This window comes from Fistularia commersonii, chromosome 27 (genome assembly GCF_037954325.1).
Source record: "Fistularia commersonii isolate RoL2024-O1a breed Wild chromosome 27, RoL_Fcom_v1.0, whole genome shotgun sequence".
Classification (NCBI taxonomy): Eukaryota; Metazoa; Chordata; class Actinopteri; order Syngnathiformes; family Fistulariidae; genus Fistularia; species Fistularia commersonii.
The window spans coordinates 3,346,793-3,371,111 of NC_141310.1; the positions used below are offsets into that span (position 1 = coordinate 3,346,793).

Sequence of the window (24,319 nt, forward strand, 5' to 3'; positions counted from 1 at the left end):
AACCGATGAATGCGATCCAGTCTAAAGCGCTGTGAGGTGTGGAAGCGCTTTATAAGTTGAGACCATTTAACGACTGTGTAATAATAAAAAAATCAGCCGGTATTAAGATGTTTCCATCTGTGACGCTAACTCTGAGACATTCCAGAACACGGGTCGATGTGCACGGTGGGGGACTGGGATAGACTGCGGCGAATAAAAAAATAAAAAGGCGTTGTTTGAGTTACCCAGATGGAATGGCTGCTGACTTGGAGATTGTTGTTGATACACTTAATATGTCTGATTGTTGTACAGGAGCTTAAACCCGCTCTTTGTATTTTGATTTTTTTTTAATTTTATTTTAAAGAGCTATAAGCTCGCTGTGTTTCAGATATTTATTTTCCTCCTGAAACGTAACCGAATTCACGAGAAAGATACAAAAACGTATTTTTGAGCCGGAAGGGTCGAGCGAGTCAGCGGTGCATTTAAGTGCGGTACGTATTATCAAACACTTTCACGCCCCAGCGGAACATTGGGCCTCTGGTTGGCTGCAGGTAACGCACAGCGGGTCCTTCCTGTGACACAAACATTTGAAAAGCCCACATTACACGAATGCATCTCCAGAGAGATTGGTCATCAAATGCATCGCGGCTAAACATATGCAATTGGTTTAAGGAGGTCTAAGTCAGTGGGGGGTGGGGGCGTTTTAGCCATTCTCCAAGAGAGACACTAAAAATTACTTTTTACTTCTTTTTTTCCTCATTCTTTTGTTGTCCAAAGTTACACTCCCAAATATCCTAATCACGCTGTTCCATCGGCTTAAATTATGCCGGCAAAACATCTTAAAAGAGGACAGGACTGTCATACTCATCGAAAATCTAAATGTATAAACTTCTTACACAGGAAGTGAAACGACTGCCGTGACGGAGTGTGCGGAACGATAAATAGTGGAGTTGCTCTTCGGGTCTATTGAATCCTTTAGTGTCACGGCATATTTTGAATTCCCTTTGGAGTTGAGCTACGGTGCCTCTGTGAGCATCAGCCTCGCCGTCAATGGCCACTTCAGTTCGGTAATTACACTTAGACTTGAAAGTGTTCTGAAATCCAACTGATTGGTGGCAAACTTCCCGCGCTGGATAAATATGTGCCGAGCCAGAGCTCCGGAATGTGACTCTTGTTTTTGTCAGCGGGGGAGTGTGAGATTGTGAGATTCCTTGGTAATCTCTTTAAAAGGTATGTCAGATATTTGCACCATTAATAATGTCTAATGTAAGAACAGGACTGGAAAAAGAAAAACAGACATGATATTACCAAGTTACGACACACAAAGGGGGGGCCTTCACAGTTTTGAATGTGTCATACATGTCCAGAACAGGGTGCAACAATGGTTGTAGGTCCCCCTATGACACAGGAATCGCAGAGTGAATGGCTTCAAGTCTCTATATGCGTGTGAATGAGCAAGTGAATAGTATGTCTCTCTATATGTGAATGAGCGAGTGAATGGTAGTATGTCTATATTAGACGTTTGAATGAGAGTGGATGGTTGTATGTCTCTATATGATGTGCGAATGAGAGAGCGGATGGCTTTATGTCTATATTTGGCTCTGTGATAACCCAGCGAGGGGTCCAGGGTGACAGCTGGGAGACCCCAGGATGAGCGGTAAAGAAAATGAACGAGTGAAAGAATAAATATCCTTCTTCTCCAAAGAATATCAGCATCATGTCGCTGGTGGTAACTGAAGAATCCTGATATCATAAGCTGGGCAAGTGAAAAACAAAAAATCGAGGGGGGGGGACTATGAGTAGCTTACTTGAAGAATTAATTCTGTCTCCTGGGAAAGCTGGACTTGTGATGCCTCATTTCACAAATGTACCTCAGACACTTTGTTCGCTTTTTTTTTAACACTTCATCATTGAGAAAAACACAGCTGCGCAGTAATATGGAGGGGAAATGAAGTTAGAAGGCAAAGCCATCATTAGTCTTTAGATGAAATCAGATGAGAGCGAGTGTTCAAGCGTCATTATCCAGACCCAGATTTTATGAGCAAACATTGTGCTTCGGTACGGGCTGCATAATAAGCTCCTCCACCCTCTGGGAGTGGCGCGGCGGTGTTGTGATAAACCTCTTCCATCAGCGTGCGTCTGCACCGGCGAAATAACAGAATGTGACACCGCCTCACCTGGGTGAAAGCAAAACTCTGGAGAGCAGCAATACAAAATGTATGTTTATAGCTGTGTTTCAACTTGGTAATTACATAACCTCTATTATCATAATAGATCGGGCCAATTTCAATTGGTGAAGAAATAAGGGGTGATTACGTTTCGCCGAGCTGACTGAAACCGAAATTAAAAATATTAACATCTTCCTGTTGCGCTCCTCATACTTCCACCATGAGGTAGGCCCGGATGGTGTGCAACGTTCTCATTGCCAGAAAAGGTTAAACTTAAGGATTAACATGTGTAATTAACATGTGTTCCCAATAACGCTGCGTTGCCATAACTGATGCGCTCACAGTATTGCGCGGTGTCGGGCATCCAGCGCGCTCGCTCACATCCATTCACCAGAACAAGGGGGAGAAACTTTACGAGCTCTGCGGCCGAGGCCTGGCTCTGATAAGCACAACAATAGAAACAGATGTTTCTGTTGTTTGTCAGCGCTAGTAGTGGAAACACCTTTGTCCGAGAGCGCTGAGCGTTGTGATGTTGCCCGAACCGCTGTGTAGAAGTACATTTTTTATTTTTCAAATGGCTTAAAAATCCCATTTCTAAAGTCAAAGAGATGCAAAGAACAGACACACGGCAGAGAGAAGAATCAAAACATGACAAAATCGGTCCGTGCAGCTGATTAATTACTGTTCTGGGGATTTTAATATGAATGTGTGCATACAGTACAGTTACATATTACTGTATGGCATATACGTGATGTTTTTTTTAACATACGATTATAAAGTACCGCTGCCATCTAAATAAAGTTGCCCGACTGGCAGAACCAAGTATTGTGGAGAAAAGTGCCAAAATACATTAGGCTGTAAGTATTTGGGTGTCACAAGTCCATCATGTCTTCGACACGTCTTTGACCTAAAAAAGCTCAGCTCCATGACGACCGGCTCCAGTGCTCCGAAGGGCAAACACAACATAAAGTTAGCGGTGAGTACGGGGGACGGGGGTGAGTTGAGGCCAGCTGCTAAAGCTCCATCTCAATGGTAAGGATATTATGCTGTTTTTGTTTTGTTTTGTTTTTTCCAACTTTTCCATTTTGCCCTTTAAATGACCCGGTCCATAATACAGGGGCACATTAAAACTTACTTCTTATCCTCCGTTATTTGGTGTGGAGGTCAGCGAGGAGGCCGGGACAGGTCTGACCTCCGCGCATGAGCCTCCGAAAGAGAACACGACCCCCGTCTTAAATACGCCATTCCTCGTTCTGCCTGCTGTCAGCAAACGGAGAGCCGGAGGATGAAATACGCTCGACAGGGTCGGAAATCGACACGTGGTTTTGTTTTGGTGCAACGTAGCCTAGAAGAGAACCACAAACAGGGTGTTTACAGATCTCACCAGGCTCCCCACATGTGATTAAAGTAATGTTTAACAGACCAATTAGGGTTTTATGGGAGGGCGGCTGCAGGAGGGCTGGCACGGCACAGGAATCCTCCGTGCTCTCTGTGTCGGAGGCTTTGGCACTTCACAAACACTTCTTTTATTCTTTTTCCTAATCTGAATTTGTACGGTCGTATTCGCTATTTCCCATCAAGAGAGCGGGCGTTCTCGAACAGATCCCGGCCCTTGTAAGAGAGCCAATACGACAGAGTTACATGATTATTACTGTGGGGTTGTAAAGTCGAGGGGAAAAGGCTACTTCTTGAAAAACTGTAAAAGAGCCTTCGCAGGATGAAGAAAGTGAAGGCTGTAATTCGCAGAGCCGTGTTTCCAAAGAGTGGAAAGGCACCAGAAAACACCAGAGGAGAGGATTATTCCCGTATTAAGAACACAGGCCTGCAGTCTGCCTCTCCCCACGGGTCGAACTAATCCCCTCGGTAGGTGCCAGAATCATGGTGGCGTGTACCGCGCGGAGCCACGGGAAGACCAGGTGGGCTCTCCTCTGTCGCAGCCACTCCGCTAAACTGGCCCAGCTTGGGGTCTCAGCACAAGGATGCCACCGGAAGAGAGAAATTTAACATCGCGGGCGGCGTGCCATGGAAATCAATACTGACTTATTATTAGAATTATTATGATTACTATTACACAGCAACAGCGATGCGATAGCGGTGGTATTCCGCCGATGAAGAACGAGGCAGACCAATGCCGTGCCGTCCCATCCCAAAATAAGCATTTTCTAATATCATTATGAGTGTTTTGAATGAAGCAAGGCTGAGACCGGATGTAATCTCTCGGCTTCCGTGGTCGTAACTGCAAATATGTAATGCGTCATGAATAATTTGTGACATCATTTAAGCAAGTCTCGGCGGCAGGTAAATCATTACGTCATTTCTATATCGGTCTTCCCCTTTCTTTTCATCCCTGCTTATATATGGCTTTGCACTAAATCAGCAGAAATCCTTTACTAAATACAGACATTGTAGGCATGTGTGTTTGCATGTATGCATGTATGTAGGTATGTACCACTGCATGTATGCATGTATGTATGTATCTATGAATGCATTCATGTTTGAATGTGTGTATGTGTATATTTATCATCTAATCCTCCTGCTTCTACACTTATGCTCATAACCCTTATGGCTATACATAACTATAACATTGTGAAAATACCTTGAGAGTGGAAAGCATAAAAAAAAAAAAAATAAATAAAAAATCAATAGAAAGTTATGTGTTTGTTATGATAAACATGATGATTTTACCACAGACTGCGACACCGGTGATTCATGTCACACGGTTTTGTATAAAAACTATTTTGTGATCACTGGATTTACATGAGAAAAGTGTTGACTAAATATACTATACAGTTTGCAGAAATTCACTCATCAACTGATCCTGTTATCGAAATCAATAGGATGTGCTTATTATCATTTGTGGCCTTTTCTGAGGGCACAAGAGGCATTCAAGAATGGAAAAAAAGGAGTATATACAGGACCTTTTAAATACTTTTATCCCTCACTGATTTAGGGCTTCCACAACTCTTGAATGTGGTATGTTTATATCCCAAGACAACAAAAAAAAGGGCACTATTAACTTCTCGATCTAAATATTCACATTATATGTGTTTCTCCTCCGAACCAAGGGCGGGGTGTGTTTAAAGTCCTTATCAGTGCTCTTTAACTGGCAGATTTATGAGTTTCTTCTTATTCATGAGAATGTCATGTGATGTGATTTATGTTAATTGAGGTTCTATCTAACAACAACATGTCATTAGCGTATCGTGTTACTCCCTGCGCTCGCTGCAACACCATTACCTTTAAATACACTTGCAAAAGGCCAAACAAAATCCATCCGAGATGCTACGAACCAGCCAAGTCCTTTTGTTTAAATACCACCATCAGAGTGATTGAGACAGATTTATGGTTTGGAGATTGGGTGCAGTGGAATATTCCTCCTGACATTTATAGATGACAGCATTTATATGAGCTCAGCTCGACGTATGTGTACGTCTGTATGCGGCAGGGGCAAAAGACAGGTAAAGACGACGTCTGGCTGTTTGCACTTCGTCTGCACTCTCAAGGTGAGAAATGTAGTTGTGTGTCATCTCTCCTCTATTTCGCTTCCCATTGGCCTGTTAGCCGCCGCTGTAGGGAGATACACCAGTGTGTGTGGGTGTGTGTTGCGCTTGTGTGTGTGTGTTGTTTTGAGTTTTAACTCCGGTCTGAATCTGTGTTTTCTGAAGACTCGAGGCATATGTGTAATACATCACAGTACTTCAGCTGTATTCTGCAGTAGGCTCCGACCTACCAGACCTCTTTTGTCCAAAGCCGGCTCTCCGCATCAATCCCACGACTCAAACCTCTCCAGAACACAGAACCGAGGTCGACCTGATGCGGCCTAGATTTGAACGTGCGCGAGCCAATGATAATAAAAGTCAGAACTGGTGAAGAGGGAGGGTCAGCTCCAGTTGATTCCAGTTGTCCTGCTTGATTATTTGCTTGCCAAAGCATTAACATAATAACTCAAACTGAACATACTTGACTTTAAATTAAACAAACATAATTGTTTTGTAGAGAAAAGTACAACCGCAGTACTAATGGGTAATCATCTCCTGGCAAGCGGCAGAGAGTGTACAATTTCCGACGCGGCGATTTTCATTTCACTTTTTCACATAGAACCTCTAATGACAATCACATGTGAATGACATCTGCCGACATGTTGGATCAGGGAAACGAGTTTGTTGGCGCAGCGATAGCACGGGGCACAAGGGCAAGCTTTTCGTAATCCATCCCAAGATCGGTATTGCAATCAGGAAGTTATGGAAGGGAGTTTGAGGCCTCCGCTTTGATACGTTCATTTATTATCTATAGTGCTTATCCTGCAGGGACGCAAGGGAACTGGAGCCCAGGCCAGCTATCATTGAGGCTGTGTTCACTCAGGATCGGTTGCCAGTGGATCACAGGGCCACATGTAGAGACATACAACCGTTCACATGTCATATAGAGACATACAACGTCTGGGAACTTTAGGGTCTCCAAAGAAACTTATCTTAATGTTTTTGGACCGTTGGCGGAAAACGGAGAACCTGGAAGGAACCCACGCAGACACGAGGACAACATGCGAATTCCACGCAGAGTGGCCCCCTGTTGGAATCGGACCAGGAACCTCCTTGGTGAGAGGTGGAAACGCTAACCGCTGCGCCACCGTAGCACCGTCTATCATGTCAATTACTTCTGATACAAGACCCCTAACTAATGGCATTTGGCAAAATATTGGAAACGCTGTTTACGGAAGAATATTTTCTCGAGGACAAAACTCTGCAGCACCTCATCAAATAGCATATTAAAAACAGATTGGAAAACGATGTGTAATCCACGTAATATAACAAACACGGGATTTGCGGGGTGAGCGGGCTTTCCACAATTATCTGCAACTCACCTGTAATTAATCTTAATACAAAGACAAAGGACAGCACTCATCTGTGACCATTAATAGGATAGCGTTCTGTGTCTGTCTCTAATCTGCATCCCAGGTGGCAGCTGCACATGTGGAGCAGCTTTATGGCCTGAATTAAAAGTCTAATGTTTCCCCGCTTCTTACGGTAAGTGCACGGAGGAGAATAACTCACTCTGACTCATTTCCAATAACGCAGCCATCAAGGTAAGAATATCCTTCAACTTCTCTGAAGAAAAGACTTCCAGATATACTCATGTACTTTTGTTTTTTTCAGAACTTAAACACTGTCTGGAATATATGTTTAGAGCCACCTACTCCATCTGGTATTAGACACAGCCGCTTTTGCGCAACCCACTCCGCGGTAATCGACCAAACTCCGTTGACTTTGTAGCGCAAGACAGTTAGCAAAGTAATAGAAATGTTTAACTAAATAAATGAAAATGATGAAAAAAAAAAAAAAAAAAAATGCTGGTTGATCGTTGGAAACAGAGACGAAGGCGAAGAACCAAATGACTAGCTTACTTTTACAGTAAGTGTCTTGTGAGGTCCAACGTCCAACAGCGAGCTGATTCTAGCATGCAAAGCTCAGGAAGCCCGGCCTCCAGAACTGAATTCGCAGTTGATATCTGATTACGGTCAAACCCCAACTACCGACGCTGCTGCACCACCCTTCATCCCGACCCTCAACCCCCAAAGTCCTCTACAATTATCCTGCACTTATGGTTTTTTCGTGGCTGGAGCCGTTCCCAGCTGCTCATTGGATATAAGTCAGGGGGTTTTCCCCTGAACCGGTCGCCAGACAATTACAATATCACCTTCTCATTCACACATCTGGATTATTTAGAGATTCCAATGACCCACCTGCATGTTTTCAGACATCCACAGAACCTGGGTGAAACCCACTCAGACATGAAAAGTCCCCCGGTGGGATTCCAAGCAGGGACCTCTTGATGTGAATTTTCTTTTACTGTTGGAGCACTATGGGGTATGCAGATGTCTGAATTTGAAAACATATATAATGGGAGTAAATATGGATATGTGTGTGTGCTTGTGTCCTCCATCTTGTTCTCAAAGAAGCAGAGGTCGACCAAGACTCGATTGATGCTCCCTGAATTACAATGTCTGTCTAGTTAGAAATCCAACCCGTCCGAATCTCTATTCTCTAATTTCTCTCGCTCCCTCTCTCTTACTCATTATATTTTTCATTCTCGTCCGAATCTGTCATAATTTCATCTCTCGGACGCCGAGATTTCGTTCGCCATTGTGCCGGGAGAGGGGAAGATAATAGGAAGCAAAGTGAGAATGTTGGTGGGGGCGCAGAGGTGTTGACGTGAGGGAGAAAGAAAACAGCACTCAGAAGTAACCTTTAAGCAACATGGTCATTAACACCTCCATTACGAACCATTCCCTATGAGCAGCTCTATTAGTCATTCAGGGCCCCACGCCTGCCACCTAAACAGACCAACACGTTCGGAGCAAGACAGCGGGAAAGCAGAAAAGAACTCTTTGTTTTCTTCTAAACAACAATCAGTCATTATCGTCATCGTTGCCACCGGCTGTGAAGGCGGTTCCCGCGCCGAAATGCTCGGCCCCGGGTAGATTTAGGCGACGGGGCCAAAAGCAACGGGTGCAGGGGGACTCAAGAACGGAAACAAAGCAACCGCCAGGAGTCACAGAGTGGCCGGGGTGACATCTTTCCGTCACCGAAAGGGAAGAAAAACCCTCTCTCTAAAAGCCCCGCTGACCGTTTTTCCTGAATTCTCAATCAAACGATAATGAGTGAGACCGATCGGCGGTCCTATTGATTACCCTCTGCCCATTTATTCATTTTACTCTTCACCGCCCAGCAACCTGGGGGTTCTCAACACAGGGCTTAATGGGTCTAATGTGAACGATATTGTCCGGGAACAATCAGCTCATGGATTCCATTTATTTATTCTTGCAATTAAGCCAGGCTTTCCCGATGGTCACGTGACCCGCCTGACCGCGTTCTTGTCTCAGCCTCGGCCTTTCTGCCCGTCCGCTTTAGACGACAAACACAATATTTCATGCCGGTTCATGCTTTTCTCCTTGGAAAAACTTTTTGGGGGGGGGCAGAGGGGAGGCGTTACAACATCCAACTACCCACCAATGCATGGCCACTTGAAATGCACCCATTTATTGCGCTTCAAATGATCTGACGTCTATTTTTTTTTTTCGTAACTGAAAAAAAAAAAAAAAAATCAAAGATGTAGAGTCATTAACGCCTTTACCAAGTGTAATGGAAAAAGTGATTTGTTCTAGGTCTGAAAATAGGTCCTCTTTTCTAACCTGTAATTGCAGCTTTGAAAAATATTACATTTCAGGTGGGGCTTCCAAAGTGTCTGCCGGATGGTGCTAACAAGGCCCACAGACACTCCCAGGGAACAGACAGAAGCCTTAATTACAAAGGTGCATATATTAGGACACGTCAACCCTTGCTGCTCCAACATTAATTATACCCAACAACGGACCTTTTTCTATCCCCACCCATTTTGCTCAGACCTGGCCTTCCAGAAAGTTAACCTTCTTTAAAACAAATCTCTAATTTCTCCGGCGCAGCTCGCAATCGCAGGTTCCTAAACACGAAGCCCCTTCTTTATCTGCCATCGGGTCGCCGTCTGATGAGATATCACGCTCCGGATGTCGGGGAAGGGGGACATGCAGAGCCCGTATCAGCTGGATTTATATATATATAAAAAAAAAAAAAAAAAAGCAAAATCCTGCGCAGGAAATTATATGTTTTAGATTTGTGTTCGCTGTAATAGACCTGACACGTCACTGCATCACCCTGAATTTTTATTGATGGTGATTTTATTTCATAGGTGCTATGTGTAAAAAAAATGGCGCAGGCTTATAGACTAAAACGCGCGTGTTAAAATATCAGTATCAGATCAATCTCTGGTCGCGGCTTGGACGTGTTCATACGAGCGTAATCAATGGCATATAAATAAGAAATAAGCAAGATATTTCTTGTGCATGAGCAGAACAGTTGTAACGGCTGCGTGCAATTTTCCTGCACAAACAAGGAAGCCTCGCAGACCCGCGGCACCCGGACACCTTGTGCAAATATGGGCAAAGTCAATTTCTGCCGAGGTCGCGCGCGGCGATGCTCTCTCTGATATTGTAGTGGTCACGCTCGGCGTGGACGCGAGTGGATCCTGCCAGGGGAGTCGGTGCAGGGGTGGGGCCGTGACGGGGGAGGGGGGCGCTGGATGGGCCCGGAGTTTCTTTGAAGTCTAGATTCCAATTAAACCCCTGACTGAGTTCTAAGCGCACAAGAAAAATGACTGAGGTACATGACATGGTCAGGTCCCCACGTCCAGCCAAGCCTTTCCATTTTAGCCCCTTTGTCTGCCTGCAGCTCCTAATATTTATGATCACCCCTCCTGAGATAGTAACCCCCCCCCCTCCCTGCACACACACGCATGCAGAGACACAACCAGCACCTTGCAATTAAAAAAAGGATGAAATTAAAGACAGAAAAGGAGAAAAGAATCAATCTCTATTTAAGTCAGAATTGCTGAATAGGAATAGGAAAGGAAATGAATATGAAGGGAAGTAAAAAAGGAGGAATCGATGAGGAAGGAGTGCGGGTGGGATGGAACTAAAACAAAAAAAAAAAACCTCTTACGTCCTCTTTATATGTTCCTGGACGCTGACCTTTATCTTTCACGGGTGACATTTTTATGTGTTGCTTTTCCTTTTTTAAGCGCAATTCCGTAAAATCTTGACATTTGAGGTGAGAAAGAAAAAAAAAGAAAAAAACAGGCAAATAAATCAAATTGTAAGGAAAGACAAGAAAAGGCGATCAAGTCCACGATGTTTGGTAAAAAGCGCACCGGCGGGGAAACGGGTCGAACCGTAAAGCCAAGGATGCTTCCTGTTTCTTGGAAGTCCTGAAAGGATTCCGATCGAACGCGCGGCTGAAACACTTGATCAAACCTGGTCTCTTTACTCCACAAAGCGAGGCGACGGCAATAATCTGCGGTTATTTCCGGTGCCGCGGCTCACCCCACGCGGAGAGCAGACAAGTGGGAATGGGACTCTAAACACAACGCCAATTTACCTTCGAAAGCACGGCGGCACTCCCCGACAAAACCCAATATCTGGCTGCTGCTCCTCACAGTTTTGTCTCCTCTTGAAATCCTGATGCTAAAAACAGGGAAGGTGCACCTGAGCTGGGGAATGGGGGGTTTGTTTTTTTCGGGGGGTTGAAAGGGAATGGAGAAAATGGCGGATTTCAGAGGCGTCAGTCCTGTAAGGCAGCCCATGCCGTACCTGACGTCGCGCCTGAAACGCGCCACGGTTCTTCCTGTTTTTATTTTGGCACCTTTAGCACATGAATTGCATTCGCGCAGGCGGCCTGAACAACACACAGCAGGTAAAAATACATGCTCCATAATTCATTCCGCATTGAATTTCACGTTTCCCTTTTTCCTCAAATGTACACACTCCGCGCCGACATGCCAAGTGCAAAAGTACACGCGTGTACTGCTTCCCTCAGAACTAAAAAAAAAAAAAAAAAAAAGCCCAACATCAAAAAATCACAAAGCTGGAATGAAATATGGAGAAATGCCACACACACCTGGTCAAATGCCTCTGAGACTCCCAGAGAAACCATCCTGAGTAAAGTACTTCCTATGTGTGTGTGTGTGTGTGGGGGGGGGGGGGGGGGGGTTACATTAAGAAGCAGGATTTGAGCAGCAAGACTAGGTTAATATGATATTAGCCGACTGCCACAGGCAGAAGGGAAGATGCAGGAGGGCTGGAAAAGGGTTAAGGACGGGAGGAAAAGCCCCCCCTGCGACCTCAAACGCGTGTCACTTTCTCACAATCGTAAACACAATTAGCCGAGACGTCACTATCGTGGCTCATCGCGCTTCACGCCCCGCATGCTCCCGATGTAAACAAACATACACTTGAGAGGAAGCGATAATCCTTTATTTCTCCTTTGTACTTTTGAAAATGTTAAATGTTTGAACTTCTCCAAAGACTTTTTTTTTTTTTTCTTCCTTTAGTTCCTCTAAATGAAACCCTTTCCTGAGTCCAGAGACGGGCCTCTTACCTGTCAGAGACACAGCACGCGGCCTCTGCTCGGTGTCAGAGAGCCGTCTGTCAGCGGGGCCTGTGAAAGCTAGATAACCCTTTGATGGAGAGTACCGGCGGTTATTGTTGCCCGCGCCTTCCACCTTCCCTCAAACACGTATGAAGATTTATTGAAGGAGAGGGCCGAGCAGCGGGAGCCCACACTAACATGGCAGGCCGCGATGGCAACAGGAAGGGAGGCGTGAAGAACAGAGACTGGGGAGGACACACACACACACACACACACACACCGGGGGCCGATGGGAACGGCGACCTGCGGAGGACACAGTGCTCAGGCACAGATGACCGTGATTATCTGACGGGAGGGCAGATAATCATGGGATGGCCGCGTGTCCTCCTGTCCAACAAAAGAGGAGGCAAGATTCACAAAAAGACAGAGGAAGGAGAATCATCTTGAACTTTTATAGGGGACTATTGCGCGTGATGTTTTTTTTTTTAAGAGTGGATGCGACATCTTTCGATACGGGACTCATCTGTATCCTGCTGGGAGACCAGATGCGCGCGAAGGAGGTACTCAATATGAATAAAATAAATACTGTTTTGTAATGGGGGAGTACACAGAATATGAAGTGTGTGCGCGCAGGTAGACTCAGCCGCCGCCCACCATTTGTTTCACGAGATTTTCTAAATACAACTTCCAAAAAAAAAAAAAAAAAGGGGTCTCCGGGATCGGATTCGTGTTTATCGGGCTTTGCGGTGCAGAAGCACACACTGTTGTAAGAATAGAGCAAAGCCAGTGCGCGCGCGTCGAGGAGGACGGAGGCAGGGAGATGAGATGCAGGGAAAAAGAGGGGGCGCGGAGGAGGAGGAGGAGGATGAGGAGGAGGAAGCACATCCGCAACTCATAGTGCCCTCTTCTGCTCGCGAGCCGTACCCAGCAAGCGGGTTTTCCTCTCCCAAGTAAAGGCATCGTTTACAGTTTAACGGTGATGTTTCCTTTTTCACTACGCAGCTTCACACATGGAGGCTCGCACCAGGACTTTGCCATCATTGACAGTCAATCGCATGTTAATTTCTCTCATTTTGATGGGTAAATACATATTCTCCTTACAATCGGAGGGTCGGATTAAAAAGGGCTGATTCCAAATCGAGCACGACTTCACGACATAAACGCAGGTTGGGTTCGCCGAACTGAAGTACGCCGTGCTTATTTCCCAACTCTAAACACCATTGTATGTGCGCTCCAAATGGGACAACATCAACTCTAAAAACTGTCACAAAAAAAATACAATGGAAGGAATGTGTGTCATTATGAAACTAAACACAATTGTTGTATTGTAGGTGTACTTTCATTATGTTAGAGTACAACGGCTCTATAAAATATACTGGCACGCTCCGAGGAAGTGTTTGCGGTAGGTGGTGTGTATCAAGCGCGGCCTTCCTGGCTGAAATGTAAAATGTGTACACGGGGAAACCAATGGCAACCAGACGTGTGTGGCTGCGAAAGGATGACCCATTTTTAAACCCATATTTGATTACCTGGTTTTATTAAAATTGGATCCAAAGAGACCCGTTCCCCATTTGAATTTAATGAAGGCTGTGTGGCTGACAGGAGGCTTTTGATTTATATACTGTTATTAAATCCGACAAGAGAGCCAGCCAGGTAAGCAAGGAGGGAGAAAGAGGTGGAGAGAAAGGAGAGAGAGAGCGGGACACGGGATCCTGGCCCTGCACCAGGCGGACCGTGAGGCCAGCAGCCCTCCTCCTCCTCCTCCTCCTCTTCCTCCACCTCCTCCTTCTCCTCTTCCTTCTTCTCCTACGACCCCCACCCCGCCCCACCTGCCTCTGCCTCTGACGAGTGCAGAACCGGAGAACAGCCAAGGACACATGCTGTGTGGCACCCCTCTCTCACATCCCTCCTCTTCCTCTGATACCTCTTCCATTATTCATATTAAAATACAAGTGATGTAAAGATGAATAATAAATGCAGTCAACACAAAACAAAAGTTGGCAGGCCCGACCCGTCAAGGTGGTCACTTGATAGAAATGAAAATATATTCTGCGTATCCATCTCAATAATGGGGATGTATTAGGACAAGATAAATAAAAATAAAAAGAATTTCCGCACGTAATGACACGAGTTTTTTTTTTATTTGGATAGATGTATGTATTGGACATATCTACTGGAAGGTTATTAAATAATAATAACACGTGTCTTAATAGGTTTGATGGAAAAAAAGATGTGAACCGTTTCATTTTTTTTGAACTTTCCAAGGCAAAATATCTGTCAGCTTTAGTGCAGCGGAGCGTGTGATCTTTTAATTTACAGCTCGACGCCGGAAATCACAATCGTTCGCCGAAACCGAGCGGAGAGGCCGCTACGAGAGGGACGGGCTTTTCTGTGTTTTTCAAAGCACAAAAAGAATCGCCGGTCCGCCTTGAAGCTTCTGGACAGCAGTGGCGGCGGCATGTTTGAAGTTCTTCACGCCGCCCGCGTCGCCTCGCCGGAGTTTAGTGACCGGCGAGAGGGATTAACACGGGGCCGGACATTAAGTCGGCGCGTCGAGGCGAAGCCGGAAGCTGATGGCGGAGTATCATCCCAACCAAACACTATGGGGGCGCCGCTCGGGGAAAAGGTCCATCAGATTCCCCGTTTTAAGCTGATCAGATAAGTGCCTTTATCTTGCTCAGTGTTTTGTCTAAATGCTATCATTCATTTCCAGTAATTTAGACGGCGTGAATCAAAATGTCGTCGATATTTTGCTCGGCGATTAATGTTGAGTACATTCGTCACGCTCCGTCTCTCCATCACCGTGGCATCGGCGCACAGGACGTCAGCCAGGATCTCTCGTATGAGAGAGAGAGAGAGAGAGAGACGGGTGAGGACTGCATTTTATTTTTAATGTTTTGCCAAAGCAGAGCGCTGCTGTCATGCCTGCCTTTTTTTTTTTTTTCTGGATGTCAGACAAAAAGAGAGGAGAGATGGAGAGGGAGGGATCCTGGAGGTTGGGGTGGGGGTGGGATGGGGGGGTGGAAGGGAGGAGAGATGGAGGGGCTGCTGACATGCACTTGTCTCCAATCTCTTCGAATCCATTGCACAATTCATCTGCTTTGTCTCTAATGCCACGACTGAGGACAATCAGACCAGACGCCCATTAGATTCCTCATACTGCCCCCACCCACCCATCAACCCCCCTCCTACCCCTATGCACACCCCCTTTTTACCCCACTACCCCCCCAACACCTTTTTTTTTCATGTGACATGCTGACTGAAAGAGAGGTAGGGCAATTCAACCCCCCCCCCTCAGCCCCAAATGGGGAAATGTCAGGAAGGGAACCCACATCAAAACCATGTTGTCATGGAGATACAGTATGGTCCAGAAAATTACAGACTAGCACATACACACTAAGGATAAACAGAATACACACACACACACATACACACAAACACACACGCGGGCCTTCATGCGCACCCTGATAAATACATTTGCTCTGTGCACTCTTTTCTTTCAAACAAATAATATATTTACTGGGTATACAGCAGGAGAAAAGGAAGAGGAGTCTTTTGTCTCTCTCTCGTCTTCCTCCTTCCCCTCCTTCCAACAATGGGATTTCTGAGCACAAACTGACATATTATTTTGCTAAATATAGATGATGCATTTGTTAAAAAAAATATATTCTAATTACAAATAATATGTAAAAAAATAGTATTTAAAATGCACATTAATTCATTCATCCCTAAAAAACAGTGAATTTTTAATAAGGTTTTTTTTTTGTTTTTTTTTTTAATTTAGACTGCTTTCTTCTATAAAAATAAAAAAGACTATTGTATTCTGTACCGGATACCTGAACAAGACGCTTTGCATAGACGCGTTAACGCTTGTGCTTCTGCAACATTCTACTAGCAAGGTCATGTGATGGTGGTGCCCGTCCACAGTAACCATTCCTCAGCCAATAGTGTTATCAGACAAACAAGTGATACTGGAACGCTTGGCATTTCGATGATCTCTGCTCGCAGAGAAAAAAAAAAAAAAACGAAAAATAAAAAAACGAAGAAGAAGAAGAAAAAGCGGAGAGAAAGAAGATAAAAAATGTGCTCCTTCACCTCACTTGTTCAGGACGCTGCCAGCACTTGGCTTCAGCTTTTGAGCAGAACTAGACCGCCTCTGCCCTCGCGCAAGAGGATCCTCCATCCCAGTAGCTCACCGGGGTCACTTTATTGAGGTTGCTCTGCTCTGCACTACATAAAAAAAGGAGATTGAGGGATATTAATGGTAAATGTGGCATAGTTACCGCCGTAAAACCCCTTCTTTGTCCTCCATTTTCTCTTTGTTTGGCCAGAGGAGCTGAGGGCTTAAGGATAAAGGTTCTGCTCGAATCATGAGACAGGGATAAAAGCAAAGGGAAAGATAGTGAGCTCTGACCGAACGACGGAGCACGGGATAATTAAAACACCCAGGGCCTCTGAACCGCCCTCATCCATCTCTCTTTTCCTCTCCCTCTCTTTTCCTCTCCTCCCTGACTGAACCTAACCTCTCCCTCTCATCCGGAGAGCGCCCGTGCGCGCTCCTACATTCCCCGACAACAGAGCACGCAACATGACACAAATGCATGTTGAGAGGATGTTGAATTACTTCCAGAGACGTCGGCCGACGACCGTCCGTTTTCTGCGCCTTTCCGTCGAGGCCGTGTCCCGCCGGCTCTCTGTTTTCGGCGTTATTTTTTCATTTGTAAAATTTGGAAAGATCATAAAAGATTCCTCTTTTTATCTGATTACTCCCAGACAGTCTGCCTCCGCTGCCCACAGCAGAAAAATAATAGAGACCCCAAAATAAAGCTGCACGCAATCATGTTGACTTTTTAATCCAATTTAATAAAAACACTCGTTTGTGCATGTGCGTGTGCGTGTGTGTGTGTGTAGCCTGGATATACAGTAAAGAAAAACCGGAATAAATGATTTACAGAACAAGAGGAAGTTGAATCCAACATATTCATTTTCTGGTGTCGATAGAAATGAAAGATGGATGGAGGAGGAACTTAACGAGAACCTGTGCGAGAGGGTTCCTCCGCACCTCCGTGGAAACAAGAGAAAAAGGCTGTGTCCGTCACCTCGGTGCCTTAGAACCCAATACGGGACAACGTTTGTGTGTGTTTGCGTGTGTGTCCGTGTTAGTGAGCAACTGAGTCAGGTGATCACGGTACCCCAGCCGAGTATTGCAGCCTCTCTCTCCCTCTCTCTGGCAGGCCACACTGCCCTCTCTTGGCGGCTGAGCGGCAAGTGAGCTCCGATCCGGGCGGAGGCACAGCTCTGTAATCACGTGCACACGTCATATGGAATTTAACAGTGAAAGAAAGAAAAAAAAAAAAAAAAAAAAAAAAAAAAGCTTCAGTTTTGCACAGCGTTTTATTTTGATTTATGGTTACGAACCTTTCCAGGTCGTATTAGATGGAGCGCAGCCGTTTGAGTGGGCAGGGTGAAACTCGGCTGGCTCCATACGATGTTTGTGTGGTCAGTGACCTAGCATTAGAGAGGCGCGCGGCGCCCTGCAAATAGCCTGTGAATAAGGATGTGTGAGAGTGATGTGACGGCCGTGGGAATTTGGACTTTTGGGGTCCAGACCGGCTCCCTTAGCGGCAGATCGGATTCCCAAAACGTTTAGTGTTGCTCCGATAGCGGTGTCGTGCAAGGCCGTTTGAGATGCCGACGTGTTTGCTCAGATGAATACCGCTCATGTTGAAGATAATTTATTGAAGCACTTCTGTCGGATGCCCTTCACACCCAGCTTACCCTTTAATAGCCCACAGGGTGGAGTGACACTGTCTCCACAAAGCCCTGCGCAGTTTATAGAGTCAAAAGTATTCTGTGTCTGTAGAGTATGTGTATATATGCGGTGTATAATGTGTCTAAGTGAACTTTGCTGCACTGTAGGTACAATCAGCGTGGGTGGTGTGTGTGTGTGTATGTATGTGTGTGTGTGCGTGTGTGTGTGTGAGCGCACGCTCTCTGTGTGATTAGGATTTTTGTCGAGCTGCGGAGAAAACAGGCGAGGAAGAGGTCAAAGGGCATGAGAAAATGATCACCTGCTGTTCGCCGACCTGCTTGGTCAAGTAAGGTTTGACCAAAGGATTGTCTGCCTCACTCACTGAGTGTGTGTGCATGTGTGTGTGTGTGCGTGTCCATTTAGACAAAGCGTGTGCACAAATAAAACTTAATAGGCGCTTCACTCTATTTTATTTGCTAATTCTTTGACCTTGTCTTGATAAAACAGCATCGCATATTTTAAGTAACCTCTGTTGGAATTCTTATATTTCTGACAAGATATATGTGCAATTGATTATCAATCAATAAGGAACCAGTCAAGTGCAGAAGCTAACTGGGGCCAGGAACTTCACTTGACGTGAAAGATGAAAAATACATATCTAAAAGGTTGTGGAAGATGACTCTACATGCTTGTGTTCATATTTAATAGCGGTCTTATAGTGACGCTTTTCCGCGCTGACCACGCACGGCGGCGTGCACTCACAGCCGGAGATGCAGCCTCCCGCATCATCAAGACCATGCCAACACCCGATCAAGACGTGGAACAGCTGGCGTGCATGGGTAAGTGGGTCTTACTCAAGTATAGTAATGTAGTGCCAGTTACCCCATTGTAAATACAGGGAAAATATATGAGAAGCTACGGACAGGAAGTGCAAGGTGTCTCTAAATAAATATCTGAGTGTGCAATTTCTTTAAGCACCGCGTTTGCGCACGATGATAAATCAGGTCTTCCCATCCGGCGGGCGTTTCAGCCCGGAGCTGGAAGACAAACTCGTCGGGGTCAACCCATAGCCGGCTCCTGGCTAGTGGCACTCCGGCGAGGCCTGAGCAGCCTCGCGCAGAAACCGGGTTCTCTAATAGGGACAAATTGGCAATGTCTGTGCGGGCTGGCGCTGTGCGCTCGGAGCTGTGAATTGATAGTGATGCCTAATGATCCCCCTGGGTAGATCAATACCAATAATCCTCTTTCCCGCCTATCCTTCTCATTGACTATACAGAACTTGTGAGAGCTGAGGAAAACTGCAGCCCGGAGTGACGGGGCCGGGAGTCGAAGGCAGACGACTGCTGCGGCTCGCCCCCCTCCACCAAAAAACAGAAAAAAAATCCACACCCAAGCAAACTTTTTTTTTTCCTTTTTTTGCCCTAAATGCAGACCATAATGTTTTAAAGACCACAGACTTTCCCCGTGTCCCACTTCCCTGCACCGGGTAAACACAAACACCCAGATGGTAATAAATAAATAAATCATCAATACCCATCGCCACCGACAGCCTCGCATAGCACTACACCAGCAATCTGGGAAATCAAATTGCATTCTTGTGTATGAGGTGATCAATATTGATTTTTTTTTTTTTTTTTCCTTGATGCAATTATTCCTGTGTTCAATTTCACTGACCAGCCGAGTCGACTTTAAACCTTATTTTTTTAAAGCGCTGTTGCCACGGGCTGGAATAACTTCAACTGAGACGCTTGATATCACAGAAAATCTTTTTTTTTTTTTTTTTTTTTTTTTTTTTAATACACATACCCGCTAATGCGATCACAAAACACCACATGAAATGTCATCTTCTTATTTTTCTTCTTCAGCTTTTGGGACGGCGTGCGTTAAAAATATGGCATATTCGATATTTTGGAGTGTGCAGTGGAACACCTCATTGACTAAATGCAGCTTTATATTTCTGCATTACTGTAAAAAGAAATATACAAAGTAAATGTTTTATTTCTTGGTGTGCAACAAAAGTTTTAGTACAAATGAATGTTGACTTATATATCCTGCTTATTAATAGATGGGGTATTACACGAAAAACAATAGTAATTGTGGCAGAGAATTGGTGCCGCATGCTGAAAAATATATTCTCACTTTAGGGCAAAAGGGAGACGCTAGCTGTGAAGCTCCGGATACGCTCAGCGGTGCAAGGGTGAGGTGAAGCATGCAGTCCCAGCGGACTTCCGCGTGCACGGGTGTGTGCGCGCTGTGTGCGTGTCCGTAAGCTCTGCAGTCATAAAGCCTCACATCACCCCCTTGAACCCCATAGTCGGCAGCTGATTACTCCCACCAAACACATCCATACACTTTATCCCAGCTGTCACAGTGCATACTCATTACCCCCTGCACCAGCCAGCTGACTCCACACGGCCACACCCGCCTGGACACGGCTGCAGGGCCACACTGGGGCCGCTCGCAAATAAATCAGGGGAATAAATTTAAACATTGTATTCTGCACGCTAATCCGCCAGTATCTGCAAATACATCCAGTAGATTTCAGCGGCCATGTGTTCAGACATACCATTATGACAACATGTCATAACGCGTTTTTGCTTCACTTAAAATGCTTTACCAAAATAATAACAATAATAATAATACAAATAAAAAAAAATAATGAACCATTTATATTCTTTAGCTGATAATGGAAAGCTTGGATCTCCACAAAACCCCCGGCCCTCAGCTCCCAAATAGGTAGCCCGGGCTGCTGGTGGCGTCTGTGGATCTGTCACGGGTGGGGAGTGAGATGACAAGAGTGACATACTTCAGCTCTTGTCACGCAGTAGGTGTTTTTCCGGCGAGACCCCCAGGCGTGGCGTCTCAGGTCTTTTTTAGCTTCATAAAAACGCTGCTTTAGGCAGAGCGTCAATCGATATTAAACTCCACGGGCGTTTTGCCACACGTTGGCACTGTCCGGTTTTTACGACGGCTCAGATGAAAAGTAAGCAAATCAATGTGGGGATACGGCGGGCGTTTGGAGGAGTCAGAAATACTGTTTAAAAATGAGTTGAGATAAAGAAAGGCTGTCACATCAGACAGACGGAGAGGAGAAGAAACAATCTACCGTGTGAAGCGTGTGTGAACAACCAAAAATCCAAAAGCAGATTTCTTTTTTGGAAGACACAAGAAATTACATTCATTTAATTAAAAAAAGAAACAAACGGCAAGTAGAATTATTAGATGATCTCAATTTAAAATCAAATTCGATTTCATGATTAAGAAACAAAAACAAAGAAAAAAAACAAAGAAAAAACTAATTCAGAAAGGCCGGCTACTTGTGAGCATGAAAATGAAATTAAAGATTTTGTATATTATTTTTGCAAAAAAAAAAAAAAAGATAGTTGTGGGGTTTTGGGGTGACACCGCCAGGGGTTAACCACCTGCAATCATCACCAGGGAGCTGATCACATCCAAATTCAATATCATAATCAAATCAAGAATGCAAGGTTATTTTCAATCAGCTCCCTCTAAGACAAGTGTTGAGGAAAACTCATCAGGAAAGCATGCCGGTCTTCGCTATTACTTGTCCCTTGGTTTTTGGGTTGTTTTTTTTTTTAGACCTGTCCTCGCCTCCTTCCAATGCAAAGTGCAGCCGCTGAACAGGAGCATTTAATTCATTACATCATTATGTCATCTCATACTAATCTGTGCGGTGGCCTCCGCTGCTTTGACATGCAAATGACTTAGAAAAATGTCTGGGGAGGTGAGGGGGAGGAGGCGAGGCGCAAAACAGCAGTCATCACATCTTGTCAATGGGGTGAAAATATGCCCTAAAGCTATTCTACCATTTTTCCCTCCCTTTCTCTTTAACTGTATTTTTTTAATGTTGCCTGCCCTCCATGCCCCCCTCCCCTCTCTCTCTTTCTCTCTCTCCTCTCTCTATCTTTATCAGTGAATGCCCCAAACAAAGCAGCTGCAAAATCACACCAAACGCCAGCAATCTGTTGAGGATCAGGCTCCCCACGGAGAACATATAAACAGTAAAACGCGTGGCGCGCTCTCACGTCGAGCCCCCTCCTGTTTACACATGCCCCTCATCTGCATATTCACAAAAAGGTCCCTCTGGCTTCCCCTCATCAGCAAACCCCTCCTCATAGCCTCATCAGCACACGTCGGTTTGACTGAGGAAAAAGGCGGGCGGGCTGGCAAAGTGTGCCGAGCGGGACCACACACACACACACACACACACACACACACACACACACACACACACACACACGCACGCACGTCAAGATGATGCACAAGTACACACAAATGCACAAAATACCCCCACCCCCTCACCTCCCCAACACCACCCTGCACATGCGGTATACAAATCTGCAATGGCAGAGTAAACAGAGAAATCAGAAAGAGAGTTAGTCAGATCTGGGGATGTGAGCCTCGGCCATGCTCATCTAATTTCCACCCCTCCTCCCCAACACCCCCCCCCCCCCCCCTTCCACCCCCCCGTCTCTCTCTCTCCTCTCATCATCAGGTACCTGGTGACGAGCGGCCCGTGATAATCCACAGCCTCTAACCAATCAATCAGTAGCGTCGTAATCAGCAGCACAGAGAGGCAGAGAAAGGGAGGAGAGAGGAAAAAAAAAAAAAAGAAAAAGCCCATAACTTACCCTGGGTCGCCTCCAGCCTGCTCAGCACAAGTAGAGGTCTGGTCAGGGCTTTAGCTGCAGCTATGTTGACTAGTTCACCAGAAACATGGGAAATACCCCGATGCTATCCCCAACCCTGAATTTTTTTTCTGTTTTTTTTTTTTTTTTTTTTTTTTAATCTGAATTGATATTTTTCACTGCATGATAAACATGTAACCAACACATAAAGCTTTCCCCCTCCCTTTTCCTATTTCAGTCTGACTCTCACTCTACCTTTCACTCGTCCTCCCTCTCTCCCTTCCTGTCACTCTCCCTCCCTATTTCCCTCTCTCCTCCCTCGGTGTCTGCCTGTTGCAACAGTGTGGACACATACACGCACTATACAGTGGAGATATATGTTGGGCAGCATGCATCTCGGTGCAGGAGATAGAAAAAAGGCTGGCTGGCGTGATATCCTGCAGATCTGCCGGACCCTGTGTGTCTGTGTATGGGATGGGGGGGATGGGGGGGTTGGAGGGGTCGGTGGGAGGGAGGAGAGAAGGCAAGGGAGGGTCAGAGCTAAATGTTCTACAAAGAAAAGGGGGACAGAATTGACTTTTTTTTTTTCTTTGAATCAAACACATATTCCCTCCCTCCTTTTCCCTTTCTATTCACCCCCCCCCTTTTCCACCACCCAACCATGCACTCCCCCACCCCATCCAGAACCTCCCGCCTTCTTCCCCATTTCTGCTTATAGGCATCCTCTCTCCAGACATCAGCTAACCCCCTCCTTTGAGGGGGTTAGCTGATGCCTCTGCTGCCGTCTCCAGCAAGAGGAAAAGGTAACGCCGCCGAGCAGCCTTGTACATTTTGCCTTGAGGGTGAGATAGCTCAGAAGCCACGAGCTATCATCATTTTTGAGGTGTGCCGAAAAAGTAAAGACAAGAAAAACATACTGGTTTTACACACCTCCCCAAAAGATCTGATGCCGAATTTAGCATAGGATTACACAAAACCTCTCCTCTGAACCTCAGAGCAGACCCCCCCCCCCCTTATTTTCTACTGTCTGTGATTCCTCTCTTCCCTCCTCCTCGCCAAAGAGCGAGGCGCAGGAGCTCCACGCAACCCGCAGCCGGGGCAGGGCGCCTAAGTTTAGTTCGCCGGTCGTACTCCACCGAAGACGCACGCGGAGAAAGGATCTGAGGGGCGGCTCGGTCGTCTCTGTGGGCGTGTCCCTACGAGCGCACGTTCGGTTGCGGATGCGATGAGCTTTCCGCGCGTCTGGCCGGACGGCACGTGGTGAGGAGGAACCACCGCGCACCCGACGAGGCCTCGCCGGTGAGAGAAAGGTGGCGGCTAAGTATCGTGCATCGTGTCTGCAGGGACGGCGCGGACTAAATGAAACATAATGATGCATTCCCGAAGACTCGTGGGGATCCATCTCTTGTTTATATTATGCTAGCAGTGGAAGAGCAAAGGGAGAGATGGACTGGAAGGGGAGGAGGGGGGCAGCCTTTTGGTACCCTCCGAGTCCTAGCCAGCGCTCACTCTTGTTTTATTAATCTTGTGTATTTCTGTGGCTGCAGCCTGTCAGCCTCCTCTGCCCCGTTGACCCGCAGACAACACCCCCTCCACGCCGGCCCCCTCCGTCACGTATGAATACGTACACGCGATCGCGAGTTCTCGCTCTTGTACGCACGGCCCTTCGTTAAAAATAAATGAAAGTCCCTCAATTTGCTCGTGTCGCTCGCATTCGGTCCAAACCCGGGCTTATTACTCGGCGCTAATAAGGTGGCGGGCTGCGTCTGGGACGCGTATGGTCTTCAGAAACACAAAGACGGCAAATACCTGCGA

At 45.9% G+C, this 24,319-nt stretch overlaps 1 long non-coding RNA gene across 1 annotated transcript in view; it reads right to left on the reverse strand.

The window, feature by feature from the left end:
- LOC147217780 (uncharacterized) overlaps window positions 1–22,765 on the reverse strand; it is a 124,327-nt gene extending 101,562 nt beyond the window's left edge. The window contains exon 1 of the long non-coding RNA XR_015108869.1: window positions 22,508–22,765. This is a non-coding gene — a long non-coding RNA (uncharacterized LOC147217780). The remainder of the gene's footprint in view (window positions 1–22,507) is intronic.
- Window positions 22,766–24,319: the final 1,554 nt, after the last annotated feature.